Source organism: Musca autumnalis, unplaced genomic scaffold (genome assembly GCF_047663935.1).
Source record: "Musca autumnalis isolate F117 unplaced genomic scaffold, ASM4766393v1 scaffold_5, whole genome shotgun sequence".
NCBI lineage: Eukaryota > Metazoa > Arthropoda > Insecta > Diptera > Muscidae > Musca > Musca autumnalis.
In genome coordinates, this window is record NW_027412088.1 from 142,745,131 (window position 1) to 142,770,349 (window position 25,219).

General features: G+C 34.4%; 1 protein-coding gene across 6 annotated transcripts in view; it reads left to right on the plus strand.

The window, feature by feature from the left end:
* The window catches only part of LOC141387347 (putative fatty acyl-CoA reductase CG5065), a 197,436-nt gene that overhangs the window by 72,283 nt on the left and 99,934 nt on the right, over nt 1–25,219 (plus strand). The window contains exon 2 of one of the 6 annotated variants that reach the window (XM_073956919.1): nt 15,201–15,230. The exons of the other annotated variants lie outside the window; for them this stretch is intronic. The gene's annotated coding sequence lies outside the window, so the exon portion shown is untranslated. The remainder of the gene's footprint in view (nt 1–15,200; nt 15,231–25,219) is intronic. 6 annotated transcript variants of the gene reach the window in all.

The window sequence follows — 25,219 nt, forward strand, 5'->3', positions numbered from 1 at the left end:
TACCATTTAAAAAATGTACTGAGGTGGTGCTTTAGTTTTGGCCGACACTGTCTATTGATACCTACGGTTTTCTGTTCAGACGTCAATGCACATTTAAGACAACAGAAAACAAAAATAATATTTTTTTGTTAAATTTCTACAGTGTTGGAAGTAAATATTTGCTCTTCTTTGTTGTTTTTTGAAAATTGCATAGAAACATTTTTAAACCGTAAGATTTGCATTTCATTTTTAAACATTCATAGCTGTAAGATCGAAAAAAAAAACAAAAAACGGAAAACAATAGAATTGCAAATGTATTCATGTATGTGTATGTATTTCGACAAGTGTTGTCGTATATTGGCACTGTGCTAATATTGACTTTCTTAATAATTAACAACAATCCATTTGAAATTCTTTATAGTCATGTACATATAAAGACGACGTAGTTATAGTTTTAATAATCATAAGAACAATGGATGGATGATACATAAAAAACTGAAAAGGAAAAATACTTTATTCACAAACATTTTAAAAAAGAAAACAAATAGGAGTTCAGCCTTTCACAAATGATATCGGGGAAGAAATCTGATGTCAAGATCATACAATCATCCGCATATGCTACGATCTCAATGCTGTCTGGAGGGGATGCAATACGGGAGAGGTAGAGGCTAAACAGTTCCCGAGATATCAGCCCACCTTGGGGACTCCCTGTTTCATTCTACGCGGTTTGGACTTCTTGATCCTAAATTCCACGTACGACTCCCGTCCACACATACAATTGATTAACCAACGTTTTAAACTTAGCCGAAGGGCAGTCTGCTCAATGTCCTCAAACAGCGTGGAGTGCTTGACAGTATCAAAGGCTTTCGATAAGTCGAGCGTCAGCAACACTGTCCAATCGCACGGATTTCTGACGCCGGTAAGGAGTAACTCCTCAAGAGTCTTTGCTACGGATGACAAAAACGAAATCGGCCTATTCCATTGACCTTTGCGGGCATCCTTGCCTGTCTTCAGTAGCGGAACCATCCTGTTTATTTTTGAGACTTCAGGTACGATGTTGGTGGCGAGCGACAGGTTGAGAACTTTGTTGATGTACTCGACTCCCAGCTCATCCAGCTGTTTCAGCATTACTATGGAGATTCCATCGGGATCCAACGCATTGGATGATTTAGCGTTCCTGATGGCTTTCATTATTGTGAATTGTGGTGGTTTCTCCTAAGAGATCTAATGCGACATAGTACTCTTCTCTTCGCCCTGTCACTCCCGGGGTGTTCGACAAACTGTCAGTTAAAACAACTTGAGCACCTCTTCAGTCAGCGTAACGTCGCCAAACGTGACTGAGGTCCTATCTTCTTTGTTTCCAGGGTTTGAGAGTGGTTGACCCTTGTCCATAATAGAGTTGTATAGTTCATGAACGAACTAGTTCAATTGAACGATTCATTGAAAAGAGCGTATGAACTAGATCAGTCGATATAGTTAATTAAAGTTCAACAGCTCACTGAGCGCCGACCGAAAGATCCACAATGAACGATCAACGTACGAACGATTCACAATCTAGTTCAGCATGTCATTCACATAAAGTGACGCCGTCCTCTGTGCTAAGTGACGCCATCGTAATGTAATGAGTTTTGTTTATGTTTTGGATCAATGTGAAGTGTCATCCCCCATTGTAATAAAAATAAAAATTTTAAACACATCGAATCCGTTACCTGTTCAATGTGCCTTTTTTTGATAGAAAAAAGGAAAAAATAAAAAGAAACATACTCGTACATACAGTGATCAATTCTACAAACACACAACGTAAGATTTTTTGCCAGCCACTTAAATGAAATTGCAATTACAATTTTTTCGAAGGATGTTTTTTTATAAACTTAATCTTTCATTATGAATGGAATAAAAATATCTAAATGTAATATTTTTGTAGTTTAATTATACTATTCTAAAGGCCTGCGTACATAAGCTGCTCTGCCTGATTGCCTTTCTTTCCTGCTTCATTTTTGACATAATAAAAATAAAAAAATAAAGAAGGCCGAGCAAATTTCGAACTGGGTTGCCCTTTTCTTTTTTATTCTTTTATCAGAAGCAAGCAAGGTAAGTAGGCGAGGCAGCTTATGTACGCAGGCCTTTAATGTTTGTTCCTAATTGATGTATGTATGTGTTTTCATCAAGAGAACGGTTAAGAGCCCGTGAACGATTCTGATCCGAATGATTGAACTGGATAGTAAACTATGAACTAGATTACTGAACTAGTTCAGTTAAAAGAGCTGAACTATTGAATTAGATCTTTCAAATGAACTAGATTGTACAATTCTAGTCCATAATTCAATTATTCTGGCACCAATGTTGCAAGTCTCCAGACGATTTAGCCACTTGTCCCGCTTATGCTTTCTGATCGACTTGTTAACATCCAGTGTCAGCTCCCTGACTCCGGGGTCACGGGTTTTGGCTCGACGAAGCTCATCACGCTCATTAGCTAATTCCATCGACTCTGCTTGGAAATTTGGTTTCACTTCGACAATCAGCTATAGAGCGATCGGCTGTAGCAGTTATGGTGTCACGGAACGTCTTCTCTGCCACCCGGACATCAAATGGGTTGGGCAGACCTCTGAAGCGGTGATTAGTTAACTCTCTGAAACTTGACAATTAGCTATTAGATCATTAACGAAAGTGCGGCATTCAGAGGTGTTAAAATCGAGCGGTCAGCTGATGAAGACAATAAATTGGAGATAGTGTGATTCAAGAGAAACGACGGCTTGCCGTTATTTGTCAGACCAGGTGACACGATGTTTATATCTGGCGAACTGCGACATTCTCGGCTATTTCGGGTAGGGGCGTTCTCACTGACCGTGCAAAAAGTGGAGCTATCATCGAGCATGATATGCTTTTCGTTGGCAAATTAATATATATAGCCCATCGCGTCTGGTTAGGCGGTATACCTTCAATTTCATCTACGGGGATTGATTGTAATACCCTAGTCATAAATTTGCATTAAGATCTGGGACCTAATTACGACATTCTATTCGATCAAGTATTTGCCCGTGAATGAAAAAAAATCGAACTATGAAAACCTATGTGTTCTTCAAAGAACATTAAGAAGATAGATGGTAAAAAATGTGTTTATTTTAAAGCAAACACTACAAAACAAAATTATTAATGAAAAAATGTAAATATTTGTTGACTTCGTTGAACAATACTTTGGGTAATAATTGCGGAAAGAAGTTGTGCTAGATAAATGTACGAAATGATTTATTTTTGTAAAACTGTTTTACATTGTTGTAACAGATTGGTAATGCATCTACCTTAGTAAATGTACGGTTGGTGGCGCGAATAGGTTTTCATAGTTCGATTTCATTCACGAGCAAATACTCGATCGAATCGAATACCGTTATTAGGCCTCTGCATTTAATATTACCCTGACAGACGACAGTTTCTGCATTAACGAAACAGCTGATTGCTGGTAAACAACTGGTTTGTTGTTATTTTTTTTTTTTTTTTTTTGTAATACAAATTGTAGGTCTGTCTGGTTACCTTAAAAATTGTAACAATTTGTACCAATTGTACCTTCCAGCCATATTAGAACAAATAGAAGGTAAAGTTAATACTACAACAAATACAACTCGAACAACAACCACAAAGGAATTTGTTTTTGTTTGTAACGTTACTGCCAGTTGTATTTGTAAACAAAACAAGGAAATGTCTATAAATTATTGGAATTTAAAAAACTAATAATTTTTCACATTTGGTTGAATATTTTGGAAAACATGAATGAAAATTCGTTACATTTTCAATTTTTATGTATCCACATCATTCCACTAAATGCATAAATTCTCGCAGAAAGTAGAATTCTTGCAGAAAAGTTTGGGGTCGCTGGAAATTCATAGAAAAAGGAGAAGCTGTTACAATGTTTTGTTTTAGAAATCAAAGAAACACATGTTTATTAGGGCTTTACTTTTTTAATTTTTAACAAAATACCTCACATATTAACAAACGTTGTATCGTCTCTACAAGCGGGGATTTACTGCGCGGCTTATCGTTCGAACTTGGAGGAGGTTACATATCATTGATATGAAGAAGTCTTTCTGGGAAATGTTTTTTTCCGAATGATATATGTTTTTTCTCAAAAAATATATGTCCCCAATGTACATCGAAATAGAAATAAATGTATAAAATGTCATATGGAATTTGGCACTAACGTTACAACCCAGTTCAGTCAGCTGTGTATTGCTGCTACCTTTTCTTATTCTACCATGCCTTCCAGCAAAGTCGTCTGGTAACACAAAAAGTCAGCAAAAAAGAGCGATCCGAGAGAGACATTTTGACAGTTCTTTTACTGAGAGCTTGCAAATTCTTTCTGGACAAATTTCTTCTAGCAAGCATTTGCAAGCAACTCGTCTTCTTTATGCAAACAATCATCTGTATTTAATTTTTCGTTGATTTATGTTTGTGAAAATTAAAAATAATTTTATTGTGGAAATAGCGAGCTTAATTGTATAGTTTTTTTTGGAGAACAAAGTTGCAAAGTGAAAAATATCCAAATTGTTCTGTTTTAGCAAGTCAGCTGATTGCTTGCTGGTTTTTGCTGGAAAGGTGTCTGTTTACTTTTTACAATTTTCTTGCAAAAGAGAATAAAAACTCCTTACACTCTGAGAAAGTTCTTGCTGGACAATTCTTGCTGGGAAAGTAACCAGACAGATCTTGTGTCTCAGAGCCACGGCTGCCAGATTATTTTTATGAAAAATCGTCAAAATAAATAAAATAAAAATCGTCAAATCTATTTTATAAAACCATCAAAAATTAAAATACGCACATTTAGATATATTTAAATACAGTATATATATTTTATATAGTTCTGAGGTAGTTTGTGGATTTGAAATGCAAATATTTTTTAGATTGATTGCACTTATTTCACGAAAATATACAAAACAAAGCTCGAAATCACTTTTGGTTCTGCTCAAAACATTTACAACTGTAAAAATTTGATTCAAAATCTGAAGAAATTATTTTTCTTTTGATAATATATTGTGAGTTAAACATTTGATTTATTATCTGGAAACATCGTAAAGGAAACCGGTTAACTAAATAAATTAATATAGCGTGTTCTAAGAATAATTGTTAAATATCAAGGTTTTTTTCGATATTTAATAGTCTAGAGTCCAGATTAGACTCCCGGAACCTCCTATATGAATTTAGATTACTTAAGCTGATCGGTTCCGATAAGAACTTAAAAATATTTGCAAAAAGTTACTAGTTTTACGTTGTTATATACACGTTTAGAGACGGTATTATGCCAAAGCCCCCTGTTATACGACACTTCTGGTGTGTATATGGTGCGTTCTTGAAATGTTATCTGTCCGGTTAGTTCTTGGATCTGATAAATAGCTCGACCTCATGCATCCAGTAGCATTCCTGTCCATTAAAATACCTCCAGATCAATATACAACACCTTCTACATGTTGGGTCAACTTTTTTGTATAAGGAGACAAATTCTATTATCTTTCTACTTGTTGATCAAGTCCATTTTTTAAAATCATATAGCTTAAATATTGATTTAAGTCGACGAGAACTTTCGGTTTCACTACTAAAAAAATAATACCACACATTTTTTGCAAAATTTCCACAAAAAATGTTATTCTTCCTGAAAAATACCGTTTTCCAAAAATTTTCCTATTTTGGTATATCGGTTCCTTGGTATGTATCGGAGGGGTTTGTATAGAGTTATCGGTGCCAAGTCTTGTTTTAACATCTGTTGCTAACGTCTGAGAGATCTGCTTAATAATTCGTATAATTATTTCATCATCCCCTCCTGGGGATATTCTTTCTTATGGCCTTCCCATCTTATGGTAATTTTAGTTATTTTTACGCTGTATCCAGCTCTGTTTAAGATATCGTGCTGTTCTCATGTTTATTTTTGGACTCCGTTGGATCCACATACTTGTCTGTCAAAAGTAAACATAGGTGGGATAAAATGTTCTCCTCATGAAAGCTTTTTGCCCCTTCTTCTGATTAAAAACAATCTGATGCCAATCAGTACAGAAAACACGTCAAAAATTAACTAATAGATATTCGTACCACGGAGTTGCAAATGTTTTGAACAGGCTATAGCATTTGTTCGTCCGATATGAAACCCATTTTTGTAAAATAAGTGTTTATAACTGGATAATCATTTATAAATCTTGAAAATATGGTCAATAAAGAATCAAATAGCAAAAACAAATATATTTTCAAAACTCAAAAGAGATTGAATGTAATACAGGCATCTGAGTTGCAAATGTTTTGAGCAGCACTGTATATTTTTTATTAAAATAAACATATAATGGATTTTTAAGATATGAAATGTTTTTGCTTCAAATAAATAAATTAATGTAGAAATTTATTTATTTTATAAATAATAATAAAATAAATAATTTATTTATTTTATTTATTATGTGAATAAAATAAATATTTGAGTTTATCATTTTTAAAAAGTCGGGTTTAATCAATGTTTCACAACAATTTCCCAGCAATAAAAAGTAGGTAAACTAAAAAGTAGGTAAATAAGTAGTTACGACTTGAAATAACCAGAGAGTTACTACTTATTTATCTACCTTTTAGTGCCCAAAAATAAGTACTGATTCCCTATGACATGCCCTTGTTAAAATAATTAGAAAGTAGGTCAATTTGTAATGACTATTTTTGCTGGGTTGTTTTGTTAAGTATTAATATCTTGCCTTTCCTCCTTGTTCACAAAATGTTTATTTACTATTTTCTTATATCATAAAGGAAATAAATTGTTATCGTACAATTAGTAGATTCTTGCAGGTTCTGGAACAGACTTATCAAAGGCAAACTTTTAAGATTGCTTTCAAAATCAAATCTATTTTAGTTTAAATATTTTGTTATTTTATTTTTATTTTAATAATAATAAAAAACCCGCCAATCGTCTAATTTTAAAATTTATTTATTGAAACATTTTGCAAAGAAAGCCTTAAGGCCCATAATAATGCATAAGAGCTCCTTATACAAAATTTGTGTACAAAGCTCAGAACTTTTTTCAGTTTTAAATTTGCCACAAAAAAATCAAAAATAGTAGATAGGTTCTGGAGCAGAGCAATTTTAAATTTTGCTTGTTTCACTTGAATTGCGTTTTTTTGTTAACAATTCCTTTGAAATTTGCAATTAATTATAAAAATTAACAACAAATATTTGATCAGTCTTTAAAAAAGCATGTTTTACAAAATTACTTATGACAGCAAAATAACAAATCTCTCTCTTTTATACATGAATATGGACTCTCTTTTACAGCATTGCCATATTGAAATACCTAAATTCAGTTTAAATTCAGTTTGATTTTGTGAATTAAGAATGTGGATAATGCACGAAATAATTTGAATTAAGGCAGTTAATACAAATTAACGCTGTCGTCTGCCTAGGGCATAAGAAACCATTTTTAATGCCTTTATTAAGTATTTTGCTTATATAAACTTCACACATTCCTACCACACATGATGATCATATTTGAGGCATAGAAAGTAATAATTACTTTCGATATTTTTTTATTATTCTCCACAAATTTCACAAGTAAATAATAAAAATGGCAAATGTTTCACAACCAAACAAATTCTTCTAAACAATTAAATTTTAAAATTCTTGTAAAAACATTAAAAAAAATTGTAAAACAATTCGAATAGGGTTTGTCGTTGGACCATAACCAAATACAATTTGTTACATTACATTTCAATCCAGTAGCAAACCACAATTTGAGCCTGCCAATATTTGTTTGTAAATTAAAAGTTTCTCCGAAAACCAATTAAATGTAGAATATATTCAATATATATCTTTCTTATAAAAGCTGTGAAATTATCGCAAAGACAAAGGAGACAAGCGTTCGACAAAGCTTTTTAAACGGCATCAAATATTGTAATTATTTTGCAAACATTTTCTTTCTTCTTAACACTTTTCTACATCTGTTGACAGTGTCTGTGTAAATAGTGGTGTTGATGTTGTCTAAAACAATTCTCAAAGGAATAAAAAACTGTTAAGTTTTTACAAATGTTAAACAAATTCTTATGGGGGAATTTTTCATGCTAGAGGGCAAAAGCTAAACAAAAAATATCAAAAAATAAATAACTACATTTTACTTTGGCTTTGTATACCACAGTACAACAAGATAAAACCAGTAAGGAAATGATCAAAGTTGGGCGGGGCCGACTATACATTTTTTCTGGACCAAATTCGGTCACTTTTTCCAAATGTTAATGATGTTTTTTTATTGTTTTTTTAAAATTATTTTAGATCACATCCTGAAGATGCAATTCAAAAATTTGCGAAATATTCATAATAAATAAATAAAATATTTCTAAAACTGACCTCGAGCTTGAATTAATCCAACACTTCAATAACAACAAAAATGTCGAAAATATCAAATAATTTAAACAAATTTCTTCAAAATGTCTGTCCAATTTTATTTTTGGTGCTTCAAAAATACATGGAACCATGTATGGGAACTAGGGTTATGACTTTTTTTACAAACTCATATCCCTGTATCACAGCGTGATGAGTTTCTACATAAGATTACATAAAATCTTAATTATAAAGTGATTCGGTGAAAACACCTCACGCACAAAATGATTTTTAGATTTGAATTTATCAGAATTATGGGCAATTTTTTTAATTCACTGTAAGCAGATATATAATTGAACATAAACAGGATTTTTAAATGCTAACGCCATATTAGCAAAAGCACCGAATATTTGCAGCATTGCCTGCTAAAATTTCTTCGAAATATGTTTAGCAACATTGAACAACAGCGACGCTGATGCTATTTGATATTGTTGCTATAATAAAAAAGCATCGAACATGCATACTCATATTTTGCAGCACACATGATCAACACATATCAGAAAAGAGAATAAGCAACAAAGTTTCAACGGCTCAGCCATGTTTTCAGCAAACAATGGTTTTTGAGATCAGGGTTACCAGTGTAATACATTAAAAATCACGATATAATTAATTACACTTTTTTGTTCAAAGGACATGTGAATTTTTGGTGAAGCCGTTCAAAATATAATTTTGTTTTTATTTTTAAACAACACTGTGCAACACTGGAAATGCAAACAACTTCTAATGGGCATTTTGTGAAAGTACATATTGAGACTACAAAAACCTTAATTGGGTTTTGTGTTTTTAGATCGGGTTTAGCTTTTATGGCCTTATCTAAACCGACCTAAAATGAGCCTTTTTTCCAGTGATCGGACCTTTATCTCCGAAACTAATAAGAATTTGGCTTTGCAGTCTTCAGCAATATTGTAGCCCTATAGTAGTAGAACTTATGTGTCAAACAGATGAACTAGGAAAAGCTGCACCTAGCGCATCAAAATCGTTAAAATATAGAAAAGTTTTCATAATTTCTGAAATTCTGGTCAGTAACAACTAAACTGTTGGGAGTTGAATAAAGTAACCATTCTAAAAATGTTCCAAATAATGTGACCATCAATTCATCAGAACATTCTGAAACTCTTAAATGGTTATTTCACGTTGTTTTTAGGGGTATTTCATAACATACCTTTTACAAAACTTATTTCAAACAATGTTCACACAGGCTGTTTATTCTCATGTTGGGGATTTCAATGAATTATTGAAATATTTACCAAATTGTTGTTGAAAAATTAGCTATAAACAAGGCGATAGAGGCATTTTACAACAATATAATATTCTAAAAAGTTGTGTATTACATTCCAGAGAATATTGTCCCGAAGGGAAACATTAAGAAGAATTTAACATTTTGGGAGATACGCTGCGAAATATACTCAAATTATATAATTTTTAGATATATTATAAAATTTGAGGCAATAAATGCAGTATTTCGAGTTCACTATTCCTCCAAACATTTTCTACTTGCTCTTATCTACAAATTTGCTGCAGATGTCAAAACAAGATTCGTATTGGTTTCAGAGATACAGCCCCGATTTGTTTTAAAAATTCGATCTTTAACCATGTTTAGATGATGTCATAAAAACCGAACCCGATCTAAGAAAACAAAACCCAAATCTGGTTTTTGCCTATTGGTCCTCTACTTTCATAAAATTCTGGACAGAAGTTGTTTGCACGCGATTGGCTCAAAAATGTTGCATAGTGCAATAATAATTAGTATTATTCAGGTTCTACCATATGACGGGAGCATTTTGGCATTAAATGACACCTTTTTTATTACTGCGTTGGCAATCCTAATCACTAAAAACACCCTCGGTTGCTAATTCGCTGCGACGAATGGTCAGCCGACTGCTAAATATGTAGCGTGGTTGTCGATTATGCCTAACGAAAAAAAGATTAGGCGTAAAATACGGAATAAGCAAAGATGAACAAATATGAATATTCGCTGGTTTGCTTATTTAGCCGTGTGTGTCAATTGATGTACTGACTTTTAAACCCTGGAGATTAGGAAAGTAATTATTCAGTTAGACTTTGATATTAACGGAATAGACCTCGATGACTGTCAGTTTAGTTGGTCAGTGTGTACTATGCTTTAGATTCTAAAATTTAGAATCTAGAAGGTAAAAATATCAACTAATCGATTATTTTCCTACGAAAAATGAGTTATTTCGCGCACTGGGGTCGGTGTGTGATCGCTACCTAAGCTCTATCTAAATGGTGTTAAGCTATTCTTTGAGAAGTAATTTATTTTGTTAAAATGCAGTTCAAGAGCTATTGTAGAATTGTCTTGACAGTTTTACCCTACCTTTACCCTCGAAGGGAGTAATCGATGAGGTCCAAAAGTTACACTTCGCACTCCTTCGAGTGCCTTCTCCACAAAAGTTAAAACAATTTGCAATAAAACTTACTTTAAGTTCACTTCTCGTATAGAATCGAATTCTTTACAATATGTTTTTCCTTCTAGTCCTTATAGGGTTTTTGGTACTATATAGAAAGAAGAGACGGTTAGATCTTGTTGTATAATATGTATAATATTTGGAATGTCGTGCCCGTTATAAATTCCTTTTAGTTTTTAAACCCAATTTCCCCTGATTTCACACTAGGCTTCGATAACTTTTTTATATTTTAGTGTCCGTAAGGACGTTTACAGTAGGTGGCCTCGAGTTAGAATTTAACCAGTTCAGACACTATGTAATGGCTTCTTAGCCTGAAGTCGTAGAGAGATTAAGATTTACCTTCTGCATATCTGTATAACACCAGTGTCCAGCAGGCATTTGTGCTAGGGTTACTATACATGTTTCAAGTATCCGGTCTGATGCAAAATGATGTATTGAATCACTCGTTGTAGTCTGATAATATAGTCCGTGGTCTCTTTTGATCCACACACCCATTGGCTTCATACTTTACCTGAAAAAATATGGTTATAATAAAACAGTTCTTTTTATACCCTCAGCATTTATGATAACGGCAGTATATACAATTTCATAGGGGCAATATGTGCCTCATCGAAATAATGGTTTTAGACCCCAATTATGTTTGGACGAAATTCGTTTCAGACACTTTAGAGTTGATGTAGCCATGTCCGTCAGTCAGACTGGCTCGAGTGCAAGATAACTTTCGAACGGATCTGTCCATTCGGTCCAAAATTTGTCCTTCGTAATATTTTAATTTCAAAGATAAACCATATCGGTTTATTCCTTCAGGTACCTCCCTAACAAAAGTTCAAAAATGTTCGGAAAAATTGTGCGCACGATAACTTTTGAAGTGTGTGACCGATTTGGTCCCTACTTTAAACATCCTAATATATCTACCAGATATAGATCGGGTTCGAATACACAAAATTTCGGATAAGTTCACTTTAACCTCCTGCTCTCGAATCACTTTGATTTTTGTTGAAGCGACTTGCATTCACTGCTTCAATTTCGACGGTAAAAACTTTTTCAGTGGCAAGTCTATACTGCTTGAGAAAACAGCCCGAAAGTTGTAAAAAAAACCCAATGTCACCATATGTAGCGGCTGGAGAGCACGATAACTCCCGAACTGATCAACCCATTTGGTCCAAAATTTGGCCTTCGTCATATTTTGTCCAAACTTAGTTTCAGTTCGAAGATGGGCAATACCGGTCCACAACTTCCGGTACTTCCCCCCAATATTTAAAAAATGTCACTAAAATTGTATGCACGATATCACTTCAACGGGGCAACCAATTTAGTCCAAACTTTGGATCACCTTATATTTTGTCCAAATTTAGTTTAACTTCTAGATTGGACCATATCGGCCCTCTCCTTAGGATACCTCCCCCACAAAAGTTAAACATTTGTGTCCAAGTGCAGTTTAGGGTCTGTTCGAAAATCCTTTGGAAATGCATACCGATGCTCTTCGTTGTGGTCCTGTTTACAGCGATATTATGTTTTCCATGGACAAGTCCATGCTTCCTGGCATACTGGTCCAAAAGTGAAATGACTAGTGGGCGCGATATCTATCGAAAAGATATAACTCCTAAAATATGATCCACTTCGATAATGAATTATGTCGGCCCATTCCTTTAATTTCCTCCTCCGCAACACTTTTGAACTTAAATCCTAATCCACATTTTTGTCGGCAAGGTCAAATATCCAAAAAGGGCCACAAAACTCTGAAAAGACCCTAAATACATTCGATCTGTCCGTAGAGGAAAGTTTTATTTTACATAGGCTGAGGGTATATATCTGTGGGCAAAGCCGATTGATACTTTTTTGCATGTTTTAGGTAGTCTTTACTTCGCTGGAAATTGGTTCCAAAAAATCATGCAAATAATAATTAAAATTATTTTTTTGTTTAAAAATTTCGGAATGAGCTATATTCTTATATAGCCGTTGTGGGATATATCAGTCGAGTATTTAGGTCAAGCTTAAATCGGCGTCTTTCCTTGATTTAATAAAGGTCTGATTTTATTTGCATCACCGATGTCGGATCTCTTCATGGTACCTTTTAGGTCCATTTCAATTTGAAGAATTTAGTTTTTACCCGGATTATCTCTTGACTTCCATTCCCCAGGATGAATTCGGAAACAAGTTGTTTCAGATGTTTGAATTAACCACAAAGCCACAAATCTCACTTGTACATACATACATATGTATATATTACATCAGACATGTATGAAGGGGTTCTTGATGTAAAGATGAATGGAAGATGTTCCTCCCCTCCCATCCTGACCCCTAATTCATTAAAACCTTTAGTAGTAGTGCACTTGAACGCAACATAACACTGGCCCATAGTGTTAGTCGGTCTGTCAGTCATACGCCATGAATGTCTGAAAATTCACTGAATGTCATTGAACTTCATCTACTACTACGATTCACAACACATACCAACCAAACTATCTACCGTCATTATGCGTACATTCATACATAGCAACATGTATGCATGCCTTCATAATATGAAATAAGCGTATATTTTCACCGAGATACGTGTATGTACTTACATACGTGACACACAGTCACTTGCATACATGCCTAGATGTGCGTGCGTACATCCATCTAAACCAACCAACAACACATTCAGCCAAATATCCATGCCAGCTGCTGCGACAGCAGTTGATGCAGCGACTTTTCACAGTTTGCCAGAAAATGTTAGCAAGTGCCACAAAAATCTCTGCGAGCACAGTGGATTCGAAGGAGTGGACAGATATATCACCTGTTCGAATGATTGGACCAAATCGAGTATTCCCTTTGAAAGTTTTCTTGTCCACTGTTTATTTTAGGTTGCCGTAGGTTTTTACAGCTTTATGCCATGTTCATACCAGCATTTGAATCACGTTGTTCGCTCTCATTTACTGAATTTAAAGAAAGTTTCAGCCAAAAGACAAGTAAAATTAATTGATATAAACTGAAAAAATATTTGTGCTTCCTTCAGATATCTATTTAATATTAAATAATATTATTTTCATTCATCTTTTCTATTTTTTCTCACAATTTTGGTGTTTTCAGCACATTTTTAATTTTTCTATTTTCAAAATTATCGAGAGAGAGGCCTGCCAAAATAACTTTTTGGTATACAGACTTTCTGGCAGGATTTTGATTTTTGTTTCTAAATTTGTACGCGAATTTAAAACGATGGACAAGATATGCAGCTATAGTAAAAGAGAACAGAAAATTTTCTATGATTTAAATGTATACTAGCCGTTAAACCGTTTACTTTTAATTCACGTTTTGCAGTTTTTATAAAAATATGTGGGTTTTTAATAAATTTTTAAATTTTATATTTTTCCTGTCATAATTAATTTATTTCGATAAATTCTCTCATTTGTTAGGGATGGGACATATTTTATCGTCGTTCTGAGAGTAATTTAAATTGAACAATGTACAAAAATCGTTGTTCGTTCTCAAAATTTTGTATGGAAAATGAAGTAATTATATCGTAATTTGGGATCGAACAACGAATAGAGAGCGAATTACAGTCAGTCTGAACAAGGCATTAGGTCTATTAGATAAGGAAGTATGTATTTATCACCCGACGTTATATTACATTTTTCGAACATCAAGTTCTGTAATGAAAGACATTTTACGATGCGCAGTGTTTCTACCAAGTCGAATACTCAATTCGTAAATGTTAGTGCTCATCAGTCAATTTTACTGATGCCGGCAGGGTTATTTGAGCTTTGGGAGGAAGTACTGAATCACCCCCGAAAAAATTGTGCCGTGGTAACTTATTTTAAAAATGTGTAAATGATCCGTGATCCGTTTGAGAATATTTTGTGTGGAATTAGTCGAAGTAGTTGACCTATTTAGTCCATATTAGAACCTATTACGGACTAAATTGTTTACACCCTTTGAGAGTTATTGTGAGCATAATTTTATGAGGGAAGTAACCGAAGGTGTTGCTAGCTATAGACCTCTTTGCAAGTTGAAGGGCAGTTAAACAAACGCAGCGTGTCGTGCGGTTGCAATCCACATGCAGAGCATGTGTTGGGCATCGTGCCATCAATACGGGCATTTTCCGGAATCCATGCTGATATTGGGAAAGAGGGAGATTGCCTACATAATTATCCTACGCTCCACAACTGCAGGCAACATCGCCTGGCCTCAGTATCGGGACCACCCTGGCAACTTTCCAGACTTCTAGAACAATATGAGTGATTAACGCTTTATTTGTTTCAGCCGTAAGTCACTATTCTTTGGCAACCGGGTAATATTGTCATAAAAATAGTTTGTAGAAGAATTTTAAAACAAATAAAATGTTATTGCGACATGTTTATTAAAAGTTTAAATAAATTGTGTTTAATAATTAATAATATTTATTTATTTAATAATTTATAATTTTTTTCTTTGCAGGTAAGTCACATGTTACCCAATGGTTTCAAGGTCAGTTAAATAGTTGTAAATTGAACGACGAAAATAAATCCAAAAACCCTTGTCGTCAAAGCCATTGGAAGCAGCTGTATTTTTAAACCTGTAGATTAAACTAGAGGCAGAAACAAATACACGATTATATCACATACATGATTAAGTGCAAGCTTTGTACGTGGTAATATTTCTTCAAAACTTACATCAAGTTCGAAGAAGGCCTATATCGGCCAACCACCTTCGGTACCTCCCACAAACGTTCAAAAATCTTCCCTGAAACCTCTCAAATAAAATTCTTTAAAAATCCACGTTTTGAGAACTGAAACGCTTTAAATAAAATTCTTTAAAAATCCACGTTTTGAGAACTGAAACGCTTTAAATAAAATTCTTTAAGAAATCCACGCTTTGGGACCTGAACGCCTCGAATAAAATTCTTTAAAAAATCCACGTTTTGAGACCTGAAATGACTCAGAGTAAATCCACGTTTTGAGGCCTGAAATGTGTCAAAGAAAATTCTTTAAAAAATCCACATTTTGAGACCTGAAATGACTCAAGGTAAATCCACGTTTTGAGGCCTGAAATGTCTCAAAGAAAATTCTTTAAAAAATCCACGTTTTGAGGCCTGAAATGTCTCAAAGAAAATTCTTTAAAAAATCCACGTTTTGAGGCCTGAAATGTCTCAAAGAAAATTCTTTAAAAAATCCACGTTTTGAGGCCTGAAATGTCTCAAAGAAAATTCTTTAAAAAATCCACGTTTTGAGGCCTGAAATGTCTCAAAGAAAATTCTTTAAAAAATCCACGTTTTGAGGCCTGAAATGTCTCAAAGAAAATTCTTTAAAAAATCCACGTTTTGAGGCCTGAAATGTCTCAAAGAAAATTCTTTAAAAAATCCACGTTTTGAGGCCTGAAATGTCTCAAAGAAAATTCTTTAAAAAATCCACGTTTTGAGGCCTGAAATGTCTCAAAGAAAATTCTTTAAAAAATCCACGTTTTGAGGCCTGAAATGTCTCAAAGAAAATTCTTTAAAAAATCCACGTTTTGAGGCCTGAAATGTCTCAAAGAAAATTCTTTAAAAAATCCACGTTTTGAGGCCTGAAATGTCTCAAAGAAAATTCTTTAAAAAATCCACGTTTTGAGGCCTGAAATGTCTCAAAGAAAATTCTTTAAAAAATCCACGTTTTGAGGCCTGAAATGTCTCAAAGAAAATTCTTTAAAAAATCCACGTTTTGAGGCCTGAAATGTCTCAAAGAAAATTCTTTAAAAAATCCACGTTTTGAGGCCTGAAATGTCTCAAAGAAAATTCTTTAAAAAATCCACGTTTTGAGGCCTGAAATGTCTCAAAGAAAATTCTTTAAAAAATCCACGTTTTGAGGCCTGAAATGTCTCAAAGAAAATTCTTTAAAAAATCCACGTTTTGAGGCCTGAAATGTCTCAAAGAAAATTCTTTAAAAAATCCACGTTTTGAGGCCTGAAATGTCTCAAAGAAAATTCTTTAAAAAATCCACGTTTTGAGGCCTGAAATGTCTCAAAGAAAATTCTTTAAAAAATCCACGTTTTGAGGCCTGAAATGTCTCAAAGAAAATTCTTTAAAAAATCCACGTTTTGAGGCCTGAAATGTCTCAAAGAAAATTCTTTAAAAAATCCACGTTTTGAGGCCTGAAATGTCTCAAAGAAAATTCTTTAAAAAATCCACGTTTTGAGGCCTGAAATGTCTCAAAGAAAATTCTTTAAAAAATCCACGTTTTGAGGCCTGAAATGTCTCAAAGAAAATTCTTTAAAAAATCCACGTTTTGAGGCCTGAAATGTCTCAAAGAAAATTCTTTAAAAAATCCACGTTTTGAGGCCTGAAATGTCTCAAAGAAAATTCTTTAAAAAATCCACGTTTTGAGGCCTGAAATGTCTCAAAGAAAATTCTTTAAAAAATCCACGTTTTGAGGCCTGAAATGTCTCAAAGAAAATTCTTTAAAAAATCCACGTTTTGAGGCCTGAAATGTCTCAAAGAAAATTCTTTAAAAAATCCACGTTTTGAGGCCTGAAATGTCTCAAAGAAAATTCTTTAAAAAATCCACGTTTTGAGGCCTGAAATGTCTCAAAGAAAATTCTTTAAAAAATCCACGTTTTGAGGCCTGAAATGTCTCAAAGAAAATTCTTTAAAAAATCCACGTTTTGAGGCCTGAAATGTCTCAAAGAAAATTCTTTAAAAAATCCACGTTTTGAGGCCTGAAATGTCTCAAAGAAAATTCTTTAAAAAATCCACGTTTTGAGACCTGAAATGTCTCAAAGAAAATTCTTTAAAAAATCCACGTTTTGAGACCTGAAATGACTCAAAGTAAATCCACGTTTTGAGGCCTGAAATGTCTCGAAGAAAATTCTTTAAAAAATCCACGTTTTGAGGCCTGAAATTTCTCAAAGAAAATTCTTTAAAAATCCACGTTTTGAGGCCTGAAATGTCTCAAAGAAAATTCTTTAAAAAAACCACGTTTTGAGACCTGAAATGACTAAAAAAAAATCCACGTTTAAAATTCTTTTACAAATCCACGTTTTGAGAAACTGAAAACCCTTAAAGAAAATTCCTTAAAAAACCCACGTTTTGAGGCCCAAAAAGCCTCAAAAAATATATTTAAAAATCCACTTTTTGGGCCTCACGAAGAAAAAAAAAACTTAAAAAATTCACATTTTGAAGCTTAAAAGCCTTGAATAAAAATCTTTAAAAAATCCATGTTTTGTGGCCTGAAATGCCTCAATGCTAATTCTTTTAAAAACCCACGTTTTGAGAAAGTGAAAACCCTTAAAAAATTCTTTAAAAAGCACGTTTTGAGGCCCGAAAAGCCTCAAAAAATATATTTAAAAATCCACTTTTTTAGGGTTCACCAAAAAGAAAAAAAAAACTTTAAAAATCCACATTTTGAAGCTTAAACGCCCTGAATAAAAATCTTTAAAAAGAAAATTCTTTAAAATATTCACGTTTTGAGACCTGAAATGCCTCAAAGAAAATTCTTTAAAAAATTCACGTTGTGAGATCTGAAACGCCTCAAAGAAAATTCTTTAAAATATCCACGTTTTAGGCCTGGAAAGCCTCAAAGAAATTTCTTAAAAAATCCTAGTTTAGAGGCCTGAGATGCTACAATGAAAGGTCTTAAAACACGACTTTTTGAGGCCTAACAACCTTCAGAGAATTAAAGAAACGTTTTTTAAGGTCTGAAAACCATCAAAGAAATGCCTCAAATCCATGTTTTAAGGTCTGAAACGCTGAAAGTTTGTTGCTTTTATTATATTCGTAAATTTTATTCAACTATCTGGTTCTGGTTCCTCTGTACCCAGGACATGTGTTAGGTATCTCCTTTACACCTTTGGACCTCTCTCTCCAGATCATGAAAATCCCTCCTGACGTGCCTGGTTGTGGGAAGCCTGTCCACTAGTTAGTTGCAGGGATGCTTACGGCGATAACTGCGTCGACAACATCTTTTTGTGATTGATGTTCCGGTAAAACCTTTTCTCCTCATGAAGATGGTACTCTGGTGTCATGAGGACGCATCCTGTTGCATTCCTCAGAACGGCATTCTCGCAGGTTTGAATATTCTTATACTGCGTAGCGCTAACATTTGCATACCACACTGGCGTCGCATAGTTTTCTACAAAACGGCCTATTGGCTGATAAGAGATCAACAATGTCACACCCCCAAGTGCTCTCGGCCAGCGACTTGAGAACCATGTTCCTGCTGTCGAACGTTATACCCAATATCTTGGGTTATTTAGTGGTCTGAATCTGGGCAACATCGACCAATATGTTCAGAGGGACCCTCTTTTCAGCCGTCCAGGTGGTGAACAGTGTGACAGTTGATTTAGCGACGGATATTTTCATATTTCTGAGATGGAAGAACTCCACTAAGTCAGTCATGTAGACATTTAACCTGTCGCATATGTCATCGGCGATTGGATCCGACGCAAAGATCGTACAATCATCCGCATTCATTGCGATTTCTATGCCGTCTGCTGGTTGTGGAATTTCAGAAAGGTAGAGATTAAACAGTTCCGGAGATATCACCCAGCTTTGGGGAACTACCTGTTTCACTTAAAGGGTCTTCAACTTCTTATTTTTGAATTTTACAAACGACTGGCGTCCACACATATAGTTGATTATCCCACGTTTCAATCAAGGTTGAATGGAAGTCTTCTCTATATTCTCGAACAGCTAGGCATGGTTGGAGGTATCGAAAGGTAAAGAGCCACCATAGCTGTTCGATTGCACGGTAGTGTCTCTAGAATCTATGATACTGGCGACAAGAGGGAGATTGGTCTTGTCTGGCTTCAGTAGCTGGACCACCCTGCCAACTTTCCAGGCTTCTGGTATAATATGAGCGGCTAACAATAGATTGTGAATGCTTGTTAAATACTCAGCCCCGGGTTAATCCAGTTGCTTGAGCATTACCATTGACATTCCGTGTGGGCCCAAGCTTTGGATGATTTCGCGTTTAGGATGACGTCTGCAACATCGCCCATCGTAAATTATGGTGGTACCTCTTTGGTGGGAAGTGCTCATTTACGGCGTCGCACTCCCCTTCGCCTTATAACTCTCGGGTTGTTCTATAAACTACTAATTAAAATAACACGTGTACCTCTTCGGATCTGTTACTGTCAGGTCGTTGAAAGTGACAGCAGTTCTATCATCCTTCTTTCCCGGATTCGATTTCGGGTATTCGGGCAGCAGGTATGTATCGAGCGGCTGCAGCAGTGATAATATCCCGGAAAGATCTCCCTGCTACCCGAGGATCTGAGAGATTGGACAGCTATCTGAAGCGGTAATTGGTAAATTCTCTGAACCCTTGGCAATCAGCTTTTGTATGGTTCAGAAAAGTACGGCAACCAGAGGTTATGAGGTCGGGTGATCTGTTTATCTAGCCGATGATCGGAAGATGGTTTGAGCCAAGGGAAATTACGGGTTGCCAGGACACGCCATTTATCAGACCGGGTGCCACAATGGTGATGTCTGGTCTGTTTGTGTTCGAGGAAAAGAAAATTAGGAAAAGCTTCGTTGGAATTTTGTGGCCTAGAACTTTAAAGGCATGGGGTGATATTCTCGTGATATTAGGTTAACGAAGGTATATATCACCAATATTTTTGAAATTTTAACATAGCTGAAGCCAAGGTTTACCCTTTTAGAACACGCGACTCGCGATTGTATATTATACAAATTAAATACTTTTGGATAAAATGAAATGTTTTTGGACGTGGCAAAAATTATTGGATTTAAAAGATAATTTGCGAGGAAGCTGTGGATCTATTTATGTTAAAAAATTAGTGAAAATGAGTGAAGCCACCATGTCTTTTTTTGTTATCTCTTTATGAGTAAACCACACTTCTCTCGAGTTTCTTGTCAAAGTAAAAGCAGAAGCAAACTAAATAAGGATCATCTCACTAATGTATTACTTTTCAAAATTTCGTCTGCTTCTACCATTAACTGATGCTGACATTTTGAAGCCAGATTTACAGTGTTTTTTGAAATTTTCTTCTAATTTCATTCCGCAAACAGGTTTTTATAAAAACCATGTATAGGATTGTAGTGCTTGCGATTCTGAGTTATTTGATAGGAATATTGTGAATGTAGTCTGCACAGCTTCATAGAACTCTGCATCCAAATGCGAAAATTTTGTGCGAACATTTTTCTAAAAATCATATTTTTCGGGCCTAATTTTAACAATTGTTATTCGATTTCTTCGTACTTGATTGCACATTTTAGTTTTTTACGTTCCTGATCCAATAAATCATTCCCCGTGAAAATCCATCTACTAAAACGCGAGATACAAGAAATTCCAAAGTTGAAAAATCGTCTAAAATTGTTTTTGGAAATATCGCGTATTTTATCGCGTTTTCTGCGGTTCGTTTCCACTGCAATGAAACAACTAGTACAGCATTTTCGTTTTAGCGGAAACAGAGATTTGAAAACTTCACTTATAAGGGAGCTACATTCATTTTATCTCAAAAAATAGTGTGTGATGCTACATCCACGGTTCTTGATTGGTCGCCTTGAAATAGATATATATCGATATAGATTTTCATGGTGAACACTGAAATCGGATGCGGACAAAAATTGTATGCACTTTGCGCAAATTAGAGATATTTTATAGGTTTTTTAATGCTAGGATGCAGCCGATGCTACATCTTAGCCTCCAATGTAAATTTCGAAAAATATATACAAATTTAAAGATATGGTCTTGCTGTACATGAAAATCACATGCGGACAAAATGATTTTAATAATTACGCGATTTTCAAGTATTTTAAAATGCATATAAATTAAAATGGGTTATTTGACCTCTGTTTCCATTTCAGAAGCTTTGAGATATATCCTCATCAACCCAATTACATTCCCTAATGGGAAAGCTTTAATATAAATGTCAATAAAGCAAAATCCGTCTATTTTATTGGGAGACTTAAGCAAAACGAAGGAAATATTCCTATAGATTTTTCCAATATTTTCTACTACATAATGCATGTGAAATAAATATTTTGTCAAATAAAAAATTCTTTTTTGACCAAAATATGTGCTTATTTTGGCTGTAACATCAAAACTATAACACCAACCTGTACGATTATAGTCTCATTTGATTCGCCGTGAAGTTTAGATCCACAACAAATTTTTATGTAATTTTATGACCACTAAATTGGCCTTAATTTTGAAAAAGTTGACTTATATTCAATAATTTATCAATTTTATGTACACTCCGCGAATTCTGTGTAACATTTTGCAGGTATTATGCAATCTACTCGCTGAAGTCACTTCGAGAGAACTTTTTTGTAACAATGGTGCTCATTAAAATAATTAGCGTTTTTATAATATTTTCTTTCTTAAAAAGCGAAATAAAAGCGCCATAACTTTTGTGCGCAACAACCAAAAATTGGCTCGCGACCAGATTCGTACTGGCAATTTTTTTCTTAACCTACATATCAAAAATCGTTGATGTAGCGCGAAAAAAATTATCCTTTTTTTCTGAAATGGAATATGAAATAATTGACAATATTCCTGATATACACTTTGTTACGATCAAAAATGTTCCTCATCGGACCTAAGATATACATACACTTTGATACGATTAAAAATGTGCCTCATCGGACCGAATGATTTTGTAACTCCAATATGTTTGGACGAAATTGGTTTGAGATAATTTGGAGCCGACTTTATCATCTCCTTCCGTCCGTCCGCCCCCTTTATATTGCCATTTATAACTTTTGAACGGATCAATCGATTTGGTCCAAACTATGCACCTCGTAATATTTTTACATAGATTAAATTCAAAGATAGACCATTCGGCCCACTCCTTCGGGTACCTCCACCACAGAAGTTCAAGACATTCCGCTATAATGTTGCGCACGAGTTGGGAGTACAAGTTTTGGTCCACACTTTGCATATCTTTAAAATTTTCCCTAGGATAGCTTAGGTTAGAATATGGACTATATCGGTCCAATTTAAAGACATGCCTCGTATTGCACGGTGCTCTTGAATCAAATTTAAATGAAGGTGTTTACACCTGAGAAGTTTTTGCTGATTCTGAAACTACAATGTTCATAGATGAGAAAAATCAAAAAACAAAAAAAAAATCGCCGGAGAGCTTTTTAAATAAATCGCGATTCAAGTTGACATTTTTAGGGGTTTTTTAGGTTTTTGCGATTTTGCTTGGAAATCGCAAGCCCTATCAAAACGGGAATAAAGAAAATGTTGTAGCTATGAAAATTCTCTACAAGATTGACCTTTACGGTATTTTCGAAGGTTTTACCATTTTTGTGATATTGAAGCTCAAATTGGGACAATTCAAATTCAGTTCAATTCTGTATCGTCTCCTTATAAAACAATGTCATGACTGCAATTTCCCAACTTAAACTTATATATCTAAAAAAATGGTACAACCTAGGAAAAATTACATAAGCCAGTCTTGTAGAGAATTTTCACAGCTATAGGATTTTCTCAGGTCCCATGCCGACAAGACTTGCCGTATTCAAGCAAAATCGCGAAACAAGTAAAATAACTGATCAACACAATAACTTACGAATCGAATAATCGATTAGCATGGAGGAATATATTGGACAAAAGTTTGGGTACCTCCCCCAAAAAAGTTAAAATAGCTTTGTTCCAGAACTAACAAGTTTTTACATTTTTTACCACTTTTGCACATTTTACCCACAACCGTTCCCGTACACAAAAAAGTTGTAAAATGTTCACTTCTCTTTAAACAAAAATGGACCTGAATGATGCTCTCTTTAAAAACTTTTCACACGACAAATTTGGGCGAGTAAAAAATAGTGACAGGGTTGTCGGCTAATACGCCGACTTTGACTTTTTTGAAGTTTTTTTCCATTTTTCCGTTCCCAAACTATTTCAAAGAACTTTTGTGTGAGAACAATTTTTTACAGTTCTCTCTTTTACAAGTTTTAGTATAAAAAGGACGGGAACAAAGCTAATTTCAAATCAAATTCAAAATAAATCGAGTAATAACTCCATTCTGCATGAAGTTTCATATCAAATCCGGGGTTTAAGTATTTTCTGTTTTTTTTTAACGCCAAGAATATGTTTGGGGATTTCTGAGTGAAATCGAACACTTCTCGGATTTCCTTTATTTTTTGCTGAGGTGATGCTGATCAGCAGCAAAACATTTTAGTATATTTTCAGAAATTTTTTGACTAAAGGTTCCAGAGATATCGCGCCTTGAAAAATTCCAATTTTATAAAAACTATGTGCAAAGAAATACTCATAACTTCTTTAATATTGGTCCAAATAGAAAATCTTTTGTTGTATTTTTTGTTGTTTTATCAGCTATCTAAAAAAAAATAGAAAAAATTTGCACAATGGGCTTGGATGCAATTTTCGCGATTTAAAATTTAAAATCAATTATTATCAATGATTTTACTCTTAGTTTTTCTTGAAATTTTTTTTTGTATTAAATTACGATTAATTACTAAAATTTTAAGGCCTATTTGGTAGTTGGATTAGAATGATTAGCATTTTTTCTTAATTTTTTAAAATTTGTCAATACAATTTTTCCTTTATAGCAATGTTTTTCCTATTTTTTATTAGATAGCTGATAAAACAACAAAAAATACAAAAAAGTTTTTTTCTATTTAGACCAAAATTAAAGAATCTGACTTTTTCAAGGCGCGAGATCTCTGGAACATCACCACAGCAAAAAATAAAGGAAATCAAAAACCTCATCTTGAAAAAGTGTCCGATTTCACTCAGAAATCCCCGTATACATTCTGGTGGCTGGCGTTTTGACTCGTTCATTATTATTTTATCCCACTGTGCAACATAAAAGTATAACAGAAGTAATATGGAAGACAGTAGATACTGACAGTGAATGTCAAACATGTCGACGAAGTTGGCAGAAACGCCAGCGCAGCCGCCAACACCACCAAAAACAACAACATTAATAACAATAATGCATTTCGAACACGTTAAAACTATTAAAAAAACAACAACAAATATTCGTACTGTCAACCAAAACTGTGTTGCATACATAATGACTGACGACGGCGATGTGAAGCTATTGAAACCGTTAAGAAGTGGGCAGCAAACCAAGTCAAGAAACCATCGCACACACGACGAACATGTCTGTCTTCTGGTGGTTTGCAGCAGCAACGTTAGCGGCGTTTGCCTCAGAGTTTTTTATTTTAAGAGTTTTTTTCGTTTTTCCTTCCAATGTCGTTTGGACATTGAAATAAGATAGACTTTGTAGCACAAGAGACCAAAGCGACCATTGCAACATTAGCCGTTTCGACGACCAGTATTAGCTGCAAATACCTACTCTGCATAGAAAAGAAGTACTCGTATTTGTTTGGTTTTAGTTTGTTGTAACCATGACATTGATAATCACTCCGGTAGATGGTGGATTCGGGAGAGCTGTTTGGAAATGTTAAGAAAGAAAATTGGAGTGTGTCATTGTTGTTGTTGTTTCTTCTTTGGTGTGTGTTTTTTGTTTTGTTTCTGTTTTTGTCTTAATGTACGTGGCTCTTGTTTTAG